Source organism: Sarcophilus harrisii, chromosome 4, assembly GCF_902635505.1.
Source record: "Sarcophilus harrisii chromosome 4, mSarHar1.11, whole genome shotgun sequence".
Classification (NCBI taxonomy): domain Eukaryota; kingdom Metazoa; phylum Chordata; class Mammalia; order Dasyuromorphia; family Dasyuridae; genus Sarcophilus; species Sarcophilus harrisii.
The window spans coordinates 447284495-447302609 of NC_045429.1; the positions used below are offsets into that span (position 1 = coordinate 447284495).

At 47.3% G+C, this 18115-nt stretch overlaps 1 protein-coding gene across 2 annotated transcripts in view; it reads right to left on the minus strand.

The window, feature by feature from the left end:
* Positions 1 to 18115, minus strand: part of CLIP2 (CAP-Gly domain containing linker protein 2) — a 111392-nt gene that overhangs the window by 81903 nt on the left and 11374 nt on the right. The gene's annotated exons all lie outside the window — the stretch shown is intronic.

Sequence of the window (18115 nt, forward strand, 5' to 3'; positions counted from 1 at the left end):
AGCTCAGCCTCTGACACAAAATGGAAGTCTGACCCTGGCCAAGCTTAGTTTGTTAGATCCACCCTGTAGGATCCTAGGTGGTAGAGCGGGCGCCAACCTGCACTGGTGGAGGAAATTTTCTCATGGGCAATGTCACCGTACCGGTGAAATCCCACATCCAGTCCTTATCCCTGCCCCAAAGTTCTCTTTCCCCATTAACAAATCAAATTCACTTAAAAAATATCAGCTCAAAAAGACACTTCCACGTCCAGAACAGAACAGAAAGAGAAGCTTGTACATGGAACAGAGAATCTCTGGTAGATGAAGTTCCCTTTTCTTTTTAAGTAGATGTTAAATTCAAATCACTTTCAAATTCAAAAACTTGTTTGTCCTTCTTTCTGGGTACACACATGTGCACGCACACGCACACACTCTCACACACACACACACTCACATTCACACACGCACACACACACACACACACACATACTCACCCCTACACACACACACTCACACTCACACACACACACACCCCTACACACAACAATGCTCATCTGAGACAGGCTCTACTTAGAGCATATGAATGGCTCCCAGTAGCATCTGGGAGACTGGAGTGAGGAACCATCAGCGGAAACAACGGCTAATATGAGATGGCAGAAGCAGGATCCGCAAAGATCATGACAGAGATCTCAACAGAGAGTTGGGCTGACTAATAACAAGACGTTTAATTGGGATAAATGTGACATCTTACTCTTGGTTTTAAGGTGCAATGTGGGGAAGGAGTGACTAGGCAGCTATTTGTCTGAAAAGGATTGGAAAGGCCTTCTGGAATTAAGAGTGGGATGTTCTGCAGTGAACAGTGGGATGTTCTGGAGTTAAGAATGGGATGCTCTGGAGTTGAGAGTGGGATGTTCTGGAGTGAACAGTGGGATGTTACAGGCCCCCGAAGCGCGTCTGACCATGGGCTGCCCCAAGAGGCACAGGGACCAGAGCTGGGGAGCTCTGCCTTGTCCGGCCACTGCCGGCGTGCTGGGTTCCGTTGCGGGCTCCGCCATCTAGGAAGGAAGCTGATAAGCTGGAGAAGGTCCAGTGAAGGGTGACCAGGACAGCTCTGGGCCTCGAGATCTTGCCATATAAGGATTAGATGAAAGAAACAAGGGATGTTTGGCCTGGAGAACAGCTTTGGTCAGGGAGACAGAATAGCTGTCTCTGAAAGCTTGTCATTAGTATAGGAGGCGGGGGGATTGTTGTGTTCCACTTAGATCCAGGCTGGGGGGGGGGGGGGTAAGAGCGGGGAACATTGGGGGGAATGCTACAAAGGCAGATTTCTGCTCCATTTAAGGAAAACTTTGTAATAGCTAGAAGGGTCTCCAAGTAGAATAATGAGTGAGCTATCTCAGGAGGTAATGAGCTATTTCAGGAGGTAGTGGGCTATCTCAGGAGGTGGTGGGCTATCTCAGGATATAGTGGGTTATCTCAGGAATTAGCAAGTTCCCCTTTCCTGAATGCCAATGACTATCCCTTGGACATGTGGTAGCAAAACTCTTGCACAGGCCCAGGTTGGGCTAGACATCCTCTTCCTTCTCATTTTACAGATGAGAATACCGAGACCCAGAGAGAGAAAAATGGCTTGCCCAGGATCATTCATCTAATAAATATTGAAGATAGGATTAGAACCCAGAATTTTCTGGACCTGACTGATATTCCATCCATCACACACAGATGTTACAAGGTCAATTCTGTAGGATTAATCACAGGTTAGACTTGAGAAGGACAAGGACTTAAGGCCCAGAAAATGTGGCAAATGATGGTGCTGTGGACTGAAAGACATAAGAGAGCCAGAGGAGGGCTCAGGGGCTGTAAGGGGAGGTTTGGTTAGGAGACGTAGATTTGGGCTTCTTCCACATGGAGATGATGGTGGAAGTGGGAAAATGAGAGATCTCTCTAACAGAAAAGGAGGCACTACCCCCTTCTCCTTTCAGAGGTTGAGGATACGGGAGTGGCAATCTACAGGTAACATGAGACTTGGCTGGTACGTGGATTACATTGGCTGAACTGGCTCTGGCTCTGGCTTTCTCTGTCTCCCTGCCTCTTCTCTGTCTCCATCTTTCTGTCTGTCTCTCTCCACCTCCACCTCTGTCTCTGTCTCTGTCTCTCTCTTTCTATCTCTCCCTTCCTCTCTGTCTTTCCTTCCTTCTCTCTCTTTCTTTCTTTCTTTCTTTTTTCTTTCTTCCTTTCTTTCTTTCTCTGCCTCCCTCTCTCTCCTTCCCTCCCTCTTTCTCTTTCTCTCCCTCTCTGTTTCTCTGATTTTGTCTTTTTTTCCTCCCTCCCTCTCTTTCTCTCTTTCTGTCTCTCTCCCTCTCCCTCACTACCGCCCCCCCCCCAACATCCTACTTCCCTAGGAATCCTTCCCCTCCTCCCACTCTCCGCTCCTGATGGCCTCCTTCCAGGCTCTGGAATACAGAGGAGCACATCCATCTATGTGTGGTTTGGGAGAAAGCTCCTTTTTTTCCATTCGAAAATTGCTACTTTCTTGACATGACTCAGCTGCACCTAGAAGCCAATCCCCTTCACCTTTCCCTAAGTCTCAGTTCCCTCTTCGGTAAAAAGCAGATAGCAATACCCACAATTCCTAGGGGGGAGGACTGTTGGGAGGAATGCATGAGGAATGCCTATTTGGCAAAAGGATGTCCCTCGGTCAGAGATGTTATAACCCACTCAGTGAACAGTGCCTACTGTGCCAGGCATTTGTTCTGTGGTGACGAGAGACAGACATAAGAGTGATAAGCAGGAATGGCTGGGAAGTTTCAGCTTGATGTCAGAGGGGAAAAACTGCCATCATTTAAAAAAAAAATAGGAGGATGCCGTACTCCCTAGTAGGTAGACCTTGGAGATGGGAAGAATAGACTTGATATTTTACACTGGACTCATCCTGACTGTGTGAGCTTGGGCAAGTCACTGAACCTTATATTTTTCATTTCCACAACTACAAAATAGGGATAATAATGGCCCTTAGCTCTCAAGGGTGGTCACTGTGAAGCTCAAATAAAATGAATTTTATTTATTAATTTTATTTAAAGATCAAATAAAATAATATTTGTAAGCCATTCGGAATAGTGCTTTAATAAATCTATTAATAGATATTTAATAAATGCTTATTTCTTCCTTATCCCTAAGTGGGATAGTCACTGGGGATATGGAATAAAGAATCTTACTGGAGAGAACACTTGGTCTGGAGGGATAGACAAACACCAGGGTACTTCTGAACTCTGAGATTCCCCAATTCCACACTGACATGATGCAAACATAGCAACAATATTTGGAAATGTCTATATGGTGTTGGCCAATCGAGATGATCACTCCTATCATTAAATCTCCAAATCCTCCCCAGACTAACGTCTCAGACTAATAAATCACAGATGAAAATGTCATCGTAGAGCAAACATGCCCAACTGAGAAATCAGCACGGAAAAAATGGGATGATGAGAAGTCTGTCTCAAATGTTCTCTTTTAAGTATGAATCACATTTGCCAAAAAAACAGTCCCTGTCCCAGAAAAATATGTTACAAAATCACAGAATGTCAGAGCTGGGAGAGGTTCCTAAGATTAAGGTCCTTGCTTTTCTGAGGAAGAAACAGAAGTTCAGAGAGTTTTAGTGATGAGCAAGATCACTCAGCAAATCGTTGGTAAGTCAGGATCAGACTCACAGATTCCCCACAGAGTCACAATCCACTCTGCCATACTCCCCCAAGTTTCCCTTATTTATACTAAATAACCTTTTCTTCAAGTATCCCTCATATGTCATGATCTCAAAGGCCTTTGTCATCCTGTTTATCTTCCTGTGGCTGTTCTCCATCTTGTCAATATCTGGTACCCAGAACTGAAGGTGGGGATCTGATCAGGGTCCAGAATACAAGGGGACGATCCGATCCCCTCCCCATCCTAGGACACCCCCTCTCTTGACGCAGCCGACGCCTGCACAAGCTTGCTTGGCCACACATCAGACAACGTATTGAACCCACAGCCCGCGAGGACCCTTGCAGATAAACACAAAACACCAAAACTCAGTTTCGAATAAACCGCCGTCTCCACTCTGAGCCAAGGCAAGTCAACAAGCAGTGATTCATCCAGCACTTAAAGTTGTTGGGCTTTTTAAAAAATTCAAATATATGATTTTATATTGATTTCAGCTTAGTAGATGAAGTTCATGGATCTCCTCTGTGGATGGATTTCATTTGTGGCTATCGCCTTTGATTCTGACATTGTCTTCTAACATGTGAGCCATTCCTCCTAGCCCTCATCACCTGCCAAGTAGAGGTGTGTCCATCTACACCTTATTCCAAGATATTGATAAAAATACATAAGAACTGAAAAGTATAAATGGATCTATTCCCTGGGCACTCTACTAGAATCCCTTTGTCAGCATCTATTTATATTCTCTGAGTCTGGCTCTGTAACTAGCTCTGAAGTCACCTAACTGGACAGTTCTAAGCCATAACTCTCCATCTGGTCTTTGGCAAATGGTTCCCAGAAATCCAGGCGAAGTAGAGCTTCAGGCTTCCTCCCATGTAGGAGTCTCGTAGCCTCGCTCAGAAGCAGGACAAATACTTCAGGATAAATACTCGTTGAAGTCACACTGACTATTCTGTGATCACTGCTCCTTTCCTAGATGTTTTCTAACCTTCCATCTAATAATATGTTATATTATTATATGTATTATAATAAATATGTATTTCATTGGAATTGCTGTAAAGCAAAATAACTGTTTGGACATGTATACATATATTGTATTTAACTTGTACTTTAACATATTTAACATGTATTGGTCAACCTGCCATCTGGGGAAGGGGGTGGGAGGAAGTAGGGGAAAAGTTGGAACAAAAGAATTTGCAATCGTCAATGCTGAAAAATTACTCATGATATATCTTGTAAATAAAAAGCTATAAAATAATAAAAAAAGAAGAAAAAAGGAATCTACTTTCTTAGAGAAAAAAAAGAGAGAATTGCTGTCAATTAGTTACTCTGATCAAGACAATGACCCAATAAATACCAACGGGATTTTTAAAATAATTTTTTAAAATGTCATCTACTTCTAGAGAGAGAAAACTGATGAACTCTGTGTGCAGATTGAAGCATATACTTTATTTTTCTTATACTTTTCTATACTTTTTCTTATACGTGTGTATAATTAATATAAAAATATTAATTTTATTTCATTGTCATCCCTGTTATCTGTAATTTTTATTCTTAGTGACTGGCATAAGTGACTTGTCCAGACTCACCCAGCCAAGTTTGTTTTAGAGATGGGACTAGGACTCCTCTTTCCTGGCTCCAAGGCCAGGTTTTTATCTACAACATAATGATGTTTCTCTAAAAACTAGAAAACTCTCATTCAAGGAAGTATTGTTATTATTATTATTACTGTTATAAACAAATTTTTGTATCCTAAATACCTAAAGAAAATTCCCAGGGGCTTGTCCCTTTCTCCCCCTGGCTCTGGAGGAGTCAAAGGCAGGAGGATGAGTGAATACATGAAAGAAGACCCTTTCTCTTCCCCATCTTCTGTTCTCTGGACACTGAGATAATGTTTAGGAGACCCCTGGCCATGGCCTTGAGCAAAAGACTATAATTGGCCAGTTTTCCATAGCGAACCTGAGCTGGGAAGGAAATGTGGGAGGCCCCGAAGGCCGCTCAGTAAGCGAGAACCAAGGGAGCATTCATGAGGAAGGCCTCTTTGGCGAGCCCCACCAGCCTGGCCTGCTCTCACCAAGGGAGCCGCCGGGCAGCTCGGGTGAACCACGCTGACCTAGCTTAGAAAGCAGAGGAGGCCAGGAGAAAAGCAAGACTGAGCTGAATGCGGCCACCCTCTCTCTCCCAGCCAAGTCGCCCACTCGGCATTGGTGCCTTGGCAGGATGACGAGGAGCATTATGGGAGAGGAGGGGGAGAGCTGCTGCTACCAGCTCCCTGATGCCCATCCTGATCCCCCACCTCCCTTCCTTGCCAACCTCCCTGTCTTGTACCTTCCTCCTACATCATCTCGTATTTATTTTGAATATCTGTTTACATGTTATATATGAGATCATAGCTCGAGAGCTGGAGGGACCTCGGATGCCATCTGGTGCAACAGCTCCATTTGACAGAAGAGGAAACTGAGAGTCGGGAACCAGCCCAAGATTACACAGATAGTAAGTATATCCAGACCATCCCCAAAGTTCCTTCTACCTCTGATGTTCCAAGATCTCCCAAATCGGGATTTGTGGTAGCACAATGGATACTAGTCCCAGAACCCAGAAATTCTGCCTCTGACACTTAGTAGCCGGGTGACTCTGGGCAAGTCACTTAGCCTCCGGTTACCTCAGTTTCCTCAACTGTTAAATGGAGAACATAACAGCACCTACTCAAAGGGTTAGTTGTTTTGAGAATCAAATGAGATAATATTTGTAAAAAGTGTTTGGCACATTTCCCGGCACCTAGTAGATGCTATATAAATGTTTATTCTACGCCTTCCTTTCAAAAGCAGGAATGGTTAAGATGTGAGCCTTCCCCAGTGCAGGGGGATGGGGGAGATGGCTTCTTAAGCTCCTCCCCTCCATCCCCCAGATGAGTGACTATTATACAGGCCACCATTTTGTTCCCATGGGCTTAAAGGAAATAAGCCCATCGCATCTCCAGGGGCCTTGGAGAGGAGAGAGAGCTGGTAATTAAAGGGTGTTATTTCCCAAGCAGGCAGCCCAAAGGAACAGGCTTTCTTTGTAAGCGCTTTCCATTGTCGATAGACTGGGAGAAAACACACCCCAGAGGCTGCATTTCAAGGTTTCTATTACAACTGGCCCCCAACGGCCTGAAGTTACAGCAAAAACAGAGAAAGAGCTCAAGAATTTCCACTCAATTGGGTGGCTCTCTCTAGGGAAGGCTCCCCAGGTCTAGGAAAGGCCATAATTAGGTCACTGGGAAACCCAGCGGCCTGATGGGGAGAGAGGGAACGGTTTCATGGTGTAGGGACGGGAGCCAGAATTCCGGTCCAATGCTCCGTGCTCGCCACCCCACGGTAGGCCACCCTTACCCCCACGCCAGCTACTCGGGCTCAGGTAGGTAAGTTATTTAACCTGGCTACGGCTCATTTTTCCTTCCCATCAACTAGAGAAGCTGCTCGCTGACCGGCCATTAGACAGCACACTTTGAGATCCATTAAGGAAAGAAGCCGCAAGGATGCTGTCTCTGTTCTTCTAACCTCTGGTGTTTAGTGTCTGCCCATACTCCAAGGCCAGCCCAGAAAAAGGGCAGGGCAAGTTTCTTCCTCATCCCCTTGTTTTCCGTTCTGTTCAAAATACAAACCTGGGAATGCTCTCCCCTCCTTCTAGTAGAAAAACAAAGAAACAAAAACCATTGGATCTGGGAGTCCCAAATTCTGGAGCCAGAGGTCCTAACTCTAATCCTTATATACCTTGGAAAAGTCACTTATACTCCAGGAGCCTCAGTTTCCTTTACTGTAAAATGGACTTTCAGATACTTGCATTGATGATTTCACAGGCTGAAGAAAGGAAAGCAAATGGAGCGAGAGAGAGCTAGGCCGGTGTTGTGACCAGAAAATCTGCCTCGGGGCCAGGAACACCTGGGTTCATAGCCTGTTTCTGATCCATCTTGCCTGTGTGACCCTCTGCCAGTCCCTAAATCTCAATGAATTCAGTTTTGTCATGTGTGAAGTGGTAACTACAACAATAGCAAGATGGCCCGATGGATAGAGCACCGGCTCTGAAGTGAGGAACACCTGACTTCAAATCCAACCTCAGACATTCAACACTTACCAGCTGAATGAGTCGCTCAGCCCCAAACACCTCACAATCCTCCCCCCAACAAAAGCAATAATAATACCCATATTCCCCACCTTACAAAGTTGTCATGAGACTTGTGAGCGTTTGGCATAGAAAGCCGGAAATGTTGTAAAAATTCATCATTTTAAAGGGCTGTGGAAATTCAGTTATTTTTCATTTATCTGCCTTGTTCCTGGACAGGAGACCGAGACCACCCCGAAATAGGCCACTTGGTCCAACCCAGATGTGACCAAGAAGAACCTCAGCCAGTGTTAGGAAACCCTCTGCTAGGAGACCTTGCTGCTTTGGTCAGTGATTTTTCAGTCATGTCTGACTCTCTTTGAGCCCATTTGGGATTTTCTTGGCAGAGATGCTGGAGTGTTTGCCATGTCCTTCTCCGGCTTGCTTTACAGATGAGAGAAACTGAAGCAGGCAGGGTAAAATGACTTGGCCAGGGTCATGCAGCCACTAAGTATCTGAGGCTGGATTTGAATTCAGATGAGTCTCCAGCCTGACACTCTGTACACTATGGCTCTAAGAAGATTCCCCCTAATGGGGAATTCATTATCTATCATTCTGGGTGCAACTTGTAGCCGAATTCAAATTCCAAATCAGGTACTGATTATTTATGTGGCTTTAGCAAACTACATGATCCCTGTGGACTCAGTTTCCTCCTCTGTAAAACCAGGGAAGTGGCTTCTGTGACCCTACATCCTGCGAGAGAGGCCATATTCCAACTGTGGATGGCTCTCATTATTAGAAAGTCTTGCTCAGCAGAATTGGGCCCTTCTCAAACTCCCACCCAGCATTCCTCTCTTTCCTCTGAAACCAAGAAAAACAAACCTGCCGCCTCTTGCACCATCCAGCCAACACCTGCAGCCATGTATTTGACCCCGTCCTCAATCTTCCATCGCCTGGCTAAACATCCCCCGCTCCTTCCAGCCATCCTCCAGGAGCCTGACCCCGAGGCGCTTCTCCTTCCTGGATGCCATGCAGACATTGTTGTTTTGGTCCTTCCTTCTTGAAGAGGACTGTGAAATCAGGGAGGTGATATCATGTGACCCGCCAGTGAGTCGTATGCAAGGAGGGAGGGCTGGGTAAGGTCAGCAGCCTCACTTTGTCCTCCAGAACCTCTGGGTCCAGTGGCCAGATATGGATCAGGATGACTGAAGATGGTTCTGGGTGCCTTTGCCAAAGAGACTCCTGGATCCCATTGCCCTAAGGAGAGCCTTGGGGAGGAGCTCAGGGTTCAAGCAAACCTTAGTCACGGAAGTCACTCATGCAAGAATCTACAGTGAGTCCCCTCTGCCAACCCCATCGAGACTCCTCAGAGTATTAAACGAGAAACATCCTGGACATAGCTACCCTTACAGTGGCCATGTGCTGGACCCTGGGGGGAGATGCAGGCTGTAGATGAGGCCTCCGGGAAACTGAGACTGAGCAGACACAGGCCAGACAGCTCCGGGTCACGAGATCGAGATAACGCCCAGAGCTAAGGGAGGTCTGAACCTGACACCGCGTCTCTCCTTTCTGTGGCTCTCCGGGAGCCAAGTCCCATGCCTGGAAGGCGCTCCCTGCACCTCGCCCTCTCCACATCCTTCTCTCTCTTCAAGGCCGGGTGCCCCCTTCTATGGGCAGCCCCCTCCATCCTCGGATGGCCTTGCACTATCTTTACACAGCGTAGCTCTGAACCCATGCAGGAGGTACCTGGTGAGCAAATGCCCTCTCCTCAGATGGATCCCACAGTCCCTCTCATATTAGAGAGGTATCTGTCTGGAGCACGGAGGAATATAGTGACTTGCTCAAGTTCACACAGCCAGCATGTGTCAGGGGCTGTTTTTCGAACCCAGGTCTTCCTAACTCTCCCCTGCTACTTTTCAAATCTTATCTATATATGCTTTTAATGTAATTTAGTTCAGTAAGCATTTATTAATCACTTACTGTATTCTAGGTACTATCTTTTTTTTGACTAATTAAAAAAGGCCATTCTTTGCCTCATTTCTTATCTAGTCTTAAGCACTGAACGGGTGTTGCCTCAGTTAAACAGAGACCTGGGAAAGTTTAAAAAGACTAAAATCTCTCACTGCCTCCAGGATCAGCTCCACTTGCCAGATCTGTATCTGGCTGCTGGACCCAGATGGCTTTGGAGGGGAAAGTGAAGCAGGTGATCTTGCCCCGCTCTCCCTCACTGAAATCCAATTCACTTGCAAGTCATGGTATCACCTCCCTGATGTCTTGGGAGAGAAGGAGGAGGAGGAGGAGGAGAAGGAGGAGGAGGAGGAGGAGGAGAAGGAGGAGGAAGAGGAGGAGGGGGAGGAGGAGGAGGAGGAGGAGGAGGAGGAGGAGGAGGAGGAGATGATGATGACTAATAGAGGCACTAGGTTAGGAATACAGATGGCACAGAGAGAAAGCTTTTTGACCATAAGGAGCTCATACACTGTACCTGGTACACAGCAGGTGCTTCATAAATGTTTGTTAAAACATTTATAAAATACCAAAGTATATGAATTAAGAATGGAAATAAGAGACTTGCTCACTTAAATAGTAAGGAAAGATCTGAGGCAGGATTCAAATCCAGGTCCTTCCTATCTCGAAGACCCCAGAGTTCTATGTGCTTTTCCAAGCTCCCCATCGAAGCTGTAAGCTCTGAGAGAGGAAGGGCCTTAGTATTTAATTTTATCTTTGTGTCTCCCCAACACCTAGCACTGTGCTCTGCATAGAGCCTGGGCTTCATGTCTATTTAATCAAAGTCATTCATTCAATTAAGCAAGTATTAAGTGCTGTCTAGGTCCTGGGCACTATGCTAGAAACATTAGACAAAAAACAACATTTGTCTTTGAGAAAAAGCAACCAGAAGTGCAGTGGTTAGAGCACCAGACATGGAGTCAGGAAAACTTGCTGAGTCCCAATCCAGCCTCAGACACTTCCTCGCTGGGTGATTCTGGGCAAGTCACTTCACCCTGTTTGCCTGCGTTTCTCCATCTGTAAAATGAACTGGAGAAGGAAATAACGAACCATTCCAGGATCTTTGCCAAAAGCAAACCCAAAATGGGGTCATGAAGAGTCAGAAATGACTGGACAACTCAACTGCCCTCAAGAAGCTGCTAAATGCTGGTGAAGATGATGGGAGAAAGGCCTGTGCAAGTTCTCCCACACCAAGAATCAGGCCCTGACTCAATGTGGTCTCCCGGTGATTAGTCATTGTTGGTGGATTGTCATCATCCCACAAACCACTGGGCAGGACCGATCATTCCAGCCTACAAAACAGGAACCCCAAGGGGGGCCTGGGACAACGGCTGGATGTCAAGGGATAATTTCCACCGCTGTCATTGGCAAAAACAAGTGGCCAGCTGTCCCCTCCCCCACCGGTCACTCTGGCCTGGCTTCCTCACCCTGGAGGCCTCTGCAGCTCTGGCTTCTCCCTGAACCCAATTTTTTACAAAGCCCCAAGTCCAGCCAGCCCCCTTTCTCTCCCGCTTCTTTCTGTGGCTTGTCTTCCCCAGCAGAATGGAAGCTCCCTGAGGGGAAGAACTCTGCTCATCTCTGTATTCCCAGATCTCGGCACACTGCCCGGCCCACAGAAGCTGGTCGAGTCCAACAAGAATTTAAGCATGATAGCAAAATAACTGTCTGGACATGTATACATATATTGTATTTAATTTACACTTTAACATATTTAACATGTATTGGTCAACCTGCCATCTGGGGGAGGGAGGGAAGGGAAGGAGGGGAAAAGTTGGAACAAAAGGTTTGGGAATTGTCGATGCTGTAAAATTACCCAGGCATATATTTAACCCTTTAAAGTTTACAAATAGATTTCCATGAATTCTCTCCCTTCAGTCTCACAACCACCCTGTGAGATAAACACTGTGTTGTCATTATTATCCCATTTAACAGATCAAGAAACTGAGATTTTTAGAAAATTGAACCCACGTCCATCCCAATAGAATGGAAGCTCCTTAAGGAAGGAGTGATCTCATTTTTATCTCCAGGGTATGAATTTAAGAAATGCTCCTTAAATTGAAAATATAACTCCCACTGGAGAATGTAAGCTTGAGGGCACCGGTACCCGGCCTGTGGTCCTGCATGTAAATGATTATTGATTGATGCTTTATAAACTCACCGAGGGCAGGGAACATGCTTCTGGATTTGTATTGTGAGTGTCCAGCAAGAGTAGGTGCTTAATAAAGGTAATATTTATTGGATGGGATTGAAAATGCCCTGATTCCAAACCCCCGCATCTACCTTGCACTATATCCCACTGGCTCACTGATTAAGCACCTACTATGTGTCAGATATTGGGGTGACAGCCATATCCTCCTGGGGCTCAGTCTCCCAGGTGGTCTAGAGACATTGCTCCTGGTGCATCATCACCTTCCTGGGTGTTATCTTTTTCCTGGGTAAAATCAGGAAGTTGGATTAAATGACCTGCTCCCAATGAGCATTTGACAGAAGTAACTGGTGGTGCCGTGGTTAGAGCACTGGGCCTGGATTTAGGAGCACCTGGCTTCAAATCTGGCTTCAGACACTGACCAGTTGTGTGACCCTGCAAAAGTCATTCAATTCTCGTTTGCCTCAGTTTTCTCGACAGTAGAATGGGGGAAATAATAGTATCTACCTATAGTTGTTGAAGGGATTAAATGAGATAATGTTTATAAAAAATGCTTAGCACAGTTTATGGTACTTAGTAGGTACTTCATGGGGGAAATAACACCTTCTATGTATGATTGTTGTAAGAATTAAATAAGATAATATTTATAAAAAGTGTTTAGCACGGTTCATAGCACATAGTAGGTATTTCATGATAGAAATAATAGCACCTACCATGTATGGCTGTTGTGAGAATTAAATAAGACAATATTTATAAAAAATTTTTAGTATAGTTCATGGCACATAGTAGGTAGTTCATGGGGGAAATAACAGCACCTACCATGTATGGCTGTTGTGAGAATTAAATGAGATGTTTATAAACAAATGCTTAGCACAGCTTGTAGCACATAGTAGGTACTTCATACAAAATTATTCCCTTTCCTCTCCCCCTGCCTTGAGAAGCGTGAGTGAGTCCCACTTATGCTTTACTTACAGTCACTTATGGCTCCCCATAACAACCCTATGGTTCAGGTGCTGAATCCCCACTCTACAGATGAGGGAATTTGAGGGAGTAAAGATTAGGTGATCAGGCAACTAGAGAAGTGTTCAAAGGGATATCAGGGGAGAGAGGGTCAGGAGGAAAGAAAGGGGGGATAAGAGAGAAGGGAGGCAAGGGGCAGGATGAGGCAAACACACCCCAAATACCCAGGCGGGCCCATGCTCGGGAGCCAGGAGGCCCCAGTCTCTGAGGGAGGCCCCAGGAGCAAACCTGGCCTCTGTTCCCTGCCTTAAAGGAGGAGCCCTGGCCAACTGACCACTTCCTGGGCCAGTCTGACTCCACACAAGGCGATTAAGGGAGCTGCTGCAATAGCAATGTTTGTCAGGCTGGACTAGGTCACTCGGAGGAGCCTTCTCTCCCAGAATCCCCATAGTGGGTCAACAGGCAATTTGTACAGGGCCCCCCGAGGCCTGTCTCTCCATCGCTTCCTTCTGCTAAACTGGCTGCTCTCCCTGCAGCAGAGAAGGGGGCTCGGGGATGGGGATGTCGGGGCAGGAAACGGCCTCTCTCCCTCCATTTGGCCGTTTCCTCTCGATGCACGCTCTGGCAGAAGTAGCTGGCCCAGCATCCTCCCAGCCCTGAGCGGGTCCCCAGGAAGATGTGTAGTCCTGCGTGCTTGTGTGGGGGAGGGAACCACCCACAGCTGGGGAAGCTGGGAGCCATCCCTCGGCCTGAGGCTGCTGGTCAAGCCAGATCCCTCTCGGCTGTTTTCCTAATGAGGTCAGTCCTGGGGCCACAGGGAGTGGGGCAGGAAATAGAGGGCGGTGCCAGGGAGCTGGGGCTGAGGGAGACATCTGTCCCGGGGGAGGGCGGGCAGCCTCGGTCCGAAGCAGGCCATTCTAAAAAGTGAGGGCTTCATGGTGCCCCCCGCCAGGCAGCATCCACTGAGGAAAGCAGGAACGTCTGCCCTCCGGGAGCTTACAGTCGGGTTTAGGAAACAAAAGCAGCCAGGGCGGACAACGGAGAGACACCCGCTTGGTTGGCTGCCAGAAGAAGGCCAAAAGGACTTCACTGAGGAGAAGAACTCTGCTCATCTCTGTATTCGTTGTCAGGTCCGGGGACCTGGGTCCCCCTGTGGCTGGTCAGACCCACACAATCTTGGAAGGGGCAGAAATAGCCCGCGTGGGGAGGGAGACGGCTGGATTCGCACCTCAGACACTCCCTTGGAGCTGCTACCATAATGCTCTGCAGCTTCTGTGATGGCTCAGCGCCGACACGCGCTGGAATAAATTGGCCCAGACTGAGACCTGCATGTGAATCCGGCTCTGTGTGATCCTGGGGGACCGAGGGTACGGAACCTCAAAGACACTCTCTTGGTTGATCTGCGCCTCTCTTTTGCTGAGCTGCCTTTTTTTCTGCTTTCTTTTTTTATTCTTTGTTATAAGGGAGGATGGAGATGGAAAGGATGGACTTAGAAATAAAGGTGATGCAAAAATAAGGAGCATCAATCATTGTTGGTGGAGTTGTGAATGGGTCCAATCATTTTGGAGAGTAGTTTGGAACTATGCTCAAAAAGTTATCAAACTGTGCATACCCTTTGATCCAGCAGTGTTACTACTGGGATTATATCCCAAAGAGATTATAAAGAAGGGAAAGGGACCTGTATGTGCACGAATGTTTGTGGCAGCCCTTTTTGTAGTGGCTAGAAACTGGAAACTGAATGGATGTCCATCAGTTGGAGAATGGCTGAATAAATTGTGGTATATGAATATTATGGAATATTACTGTTCTGTAAGAAATGACCAACAGGATGATTTCAGAAAGGCCTGGAGAGACTTACACGAACTGATGCTGAGTGAAGTGAGCAGGACCAGGAGATCATTATATACTTCAACAACAATACTAGATGATGACCAGTTCTGATGGACCTGGCCATCCTCAGCAACGAGATCAACCAAATCATTTCTAATGGAGCAGTAATGAACTGAGCTAGCTACGCCCAGAGAAAGAACTCTGGGAGATGACTAAAAACTATTACATTAAATTCCCAATCCCTATATTTATGCACACCTGCATTTTTGATTTCCTTCACAAGCTAATTGTACAATATTTCAGAGTCTGATTCTTTTTGTACAGCAAAATAATGTTTTGGTCATGTATACTTATTGTGTATCTAAGTTATATTTTAATATATTTAACATCTACTGGTCATCCTGCCATCTGGGGGAGGGGGTGGGGGGTGAGAGGTGAAAAATTGGAACAAGAGGTTTGGCAATTGTTAATGCTGTAAAGTTACCCATGTATAAATCCTGTAAATAAAAGGCTATTAAAAAAAAAAAAATAAGGAGCATCAATGCAACTATTCTAAACCAGACTGAAAGAGTTTGAAGGTGAGCATGAACACACCCCAGAACCTCGGGAAGATCCATTTTTTTTTAAATTTTCCCTGAGGCATTTGGGGTTAGGTGACTTGCCCAGGATCACACAGCCAGGAAATATTAAGTGTCTGAGGCCAGATTTGAACTCGGGTCCTCTGACTTATCTGTTGTGCCACTGAGCTGCCCCAGAAGATCCATTTTTAATAAGGTAAGGCCTTTCCCGGGCCCCTAATACCTTCCCCGGGCCCCTAATACCTTCCCCGGGCCCCTAATACCTTCCCCTTCCAGATTACCTTCCGTCTACTCTGGGTATATCTTGTCTGTTCCCGGATAACTACATGTTGTCTCTCCCATTAAAAGGCGAGTTTCTTGGGGGCCGAGATTAGGGTTTGGGGTGAGGGGATGTAGAGGGGGCTGCATTTTTTGAACACCCAGAAACATAGTAAGAACTTGATAAATTCCCATTGATTGGTCGGTTGTCTGGCTGAGGTCAGAGTCCGGGCTCCAGCTGGGACTTTGCCAAGAGGAAGTTGACAAATTGGGAAGAATTCAAAAGGGTTTTGAAGTTCCCATGGAAACTCTCCCAGAAGTCCATTCTCGGAGAGGGCAAGTCTGTCCCCTGGTGCTGAGGACCTTCCCCTCTCTCCCAGCTGGGGCAGCCCGGGTTCTGCCTTCAGAGCTCCTGACCGTCCCGGGGGCGGCTGGGTGGGGGGCAGTGCATGGGTGGGAGGCCCTTCATCCCCAAGGGAGCGGGTTTCCGTGGCCACAGCTGGGGGTCCGGGATGGCCATGGGCGGAGTTTCCACCCGGGGCCTGGTGAATCTGCCTGCTGGGGAGCTCCCGCCTCGGTCCCGGCCCCACGTGACTCACCATCAATGGGGCACTGTTGGGGCATAAATCAGGCAGGGCCGCAAGGCTGGCACCGTCTTCCCCCTCCTTTTTTTTTCCTATCAGCTCCATTGTTTGGGCGGGGGTGGGGAACAGGCCCGGGAAAGGGCGAGTCCACAAGCGCCCTATGGCCACCATTTTGTCTGGGCCCAAGATTCCACCCCTGGAGGAACTCCTGGGGAGGGAAATCCCCAGAGCAGAGGGTCCAAACTCACTTCACCTGAAACCCTACAGAATTTCCTGAGAAGGAAACCCAGCTGGGATCTGGTCGGGGCAGGATTCAAATCCAGGGCTCCCTGCCTCCCATCAGCTCCCAGCGCCCAACTGCATCTGCTTACTTCTACTCCCTCCTGCTCACCGAGCCTTCCTCCTGCCCTCTCCCCCAGAACCGACCTCTTTCTGATCTTTGTTCTCTCCCTCTGGCTCCTGCTGGACCGCACAAACCTACTCAGACGTCCCTATGCTCAGAAAGCCCTCCCTGGGGCAGCCATCGCCGTCCCCACCAGCCTTCGTCCCATCATTTATGGCTAAACTCCTCAAGGCCTGCAATGTCCCCCTGTGCCCGCCTACCTCTCTTCCTGAGGGTATGATCTGGTTTCTGACTACCCCCAAAGTCACTAATGGCCCCTAAGTGCCCGGCTCCAGCGGCCTTTCTCAGTCCCACCTTTCTCTGATGCTGCTGACCAGCACTCTGCTCCTTTCCGGGCTTCCTTGCCATTAATACCGTTGCTGATGGATCAGCCACGGACTGCTGGGCCCTCTTTCTCTCTATACACACTCTCTCATGTGATCTCAGCAGCCGGCATGGGTTCAATGATCACTCTGACACAGGGGATATTATAGAAGTGATTTCTTTCCCGTACAGGGCCGTACCAACCCTCAGATTCTATGATTCTCTGACTCCCATAGATCTGTATATTCAGTCTCTCTTTTGAGCTCCAAATGAATGGATGGATGAAAAAATGCATTGCTTAAGCACTTACTGTATGCAAAGCACTAGAGATGCTCAGTGTTAGGGATGCAAATTAAAAAAAGGCCTTCCCAAGATCTCTAATGGGGGGAGGGGGAAATGATCTACTCCATAATTCTCATGGAGAAGACAATATAGATGGAAGATTTCCGCTGTTTATTGGGCATTTCAAACTCCACATGTCCAAAATTGAAGTCATTATCCTTCCTCCTAAACTGACCCCTCTTTCCAAATTTCCCTATTTGTGTCCAGAATATTGGGAGTGGTGAGGTGGCTCAGTGATCAGAGCACCAACCTTGAATCAGGGAGACCCGAGTATAAATGTGACCTCTGACACTTCCTGGCTGTGTGATCCTGACTCTGTCTCGGGGCCCTCACTTGTCCAAGGAGCGGGAGAAGGAAGCACTCAGTAGCTCTACCGAGAAAACCCCAAACGGGGTGACAGCCATAACCAAATGACAACACAAAGTCCTGCCATCCTCCTCAGAGCCATTCGGGATAACATACAGAGTTAGGAGGGACCTTGGAGTCACTAAGTCCACCCCATTTCTTTAGGAGATAATGGCAGAAAATGAAGTTCCATGAGTGATAAGCTCAGAAACCGGGGGGCAGCAGCAGGAGAAGTTTCTAAGAAGAAGGAACTGAACTCTGGCTCTACTGGTTGACTTGTAAAGCAAAACTTTGCCAAGAGGAGCAGAGGATCTAGGAACAGAGACTGTTAGTTTAATTTACAGCGGAGGAAACTGAGGCCCTGGGCAGGGGGAGGCCTTGTCCTGGATCACCCAGCTAAAAAGCAGCAGAACTGAAGCGGAAAGGTGGCGCTGACTCCAGCAAGCTACTAAGTCAGGTACCCTGTGACCTAAGAGTCAGGGGGTGACCCCCCCACACTTCACCCTCATGGCTGCATCCATCGAGGAAGGGAAGTGACCGGTCAGGCAGAGGCTCCGTCAGCCTGGGGGCCGCCCAGAGCCCCAGAGCCGGCCTTCCAAGGGCTGCTTCA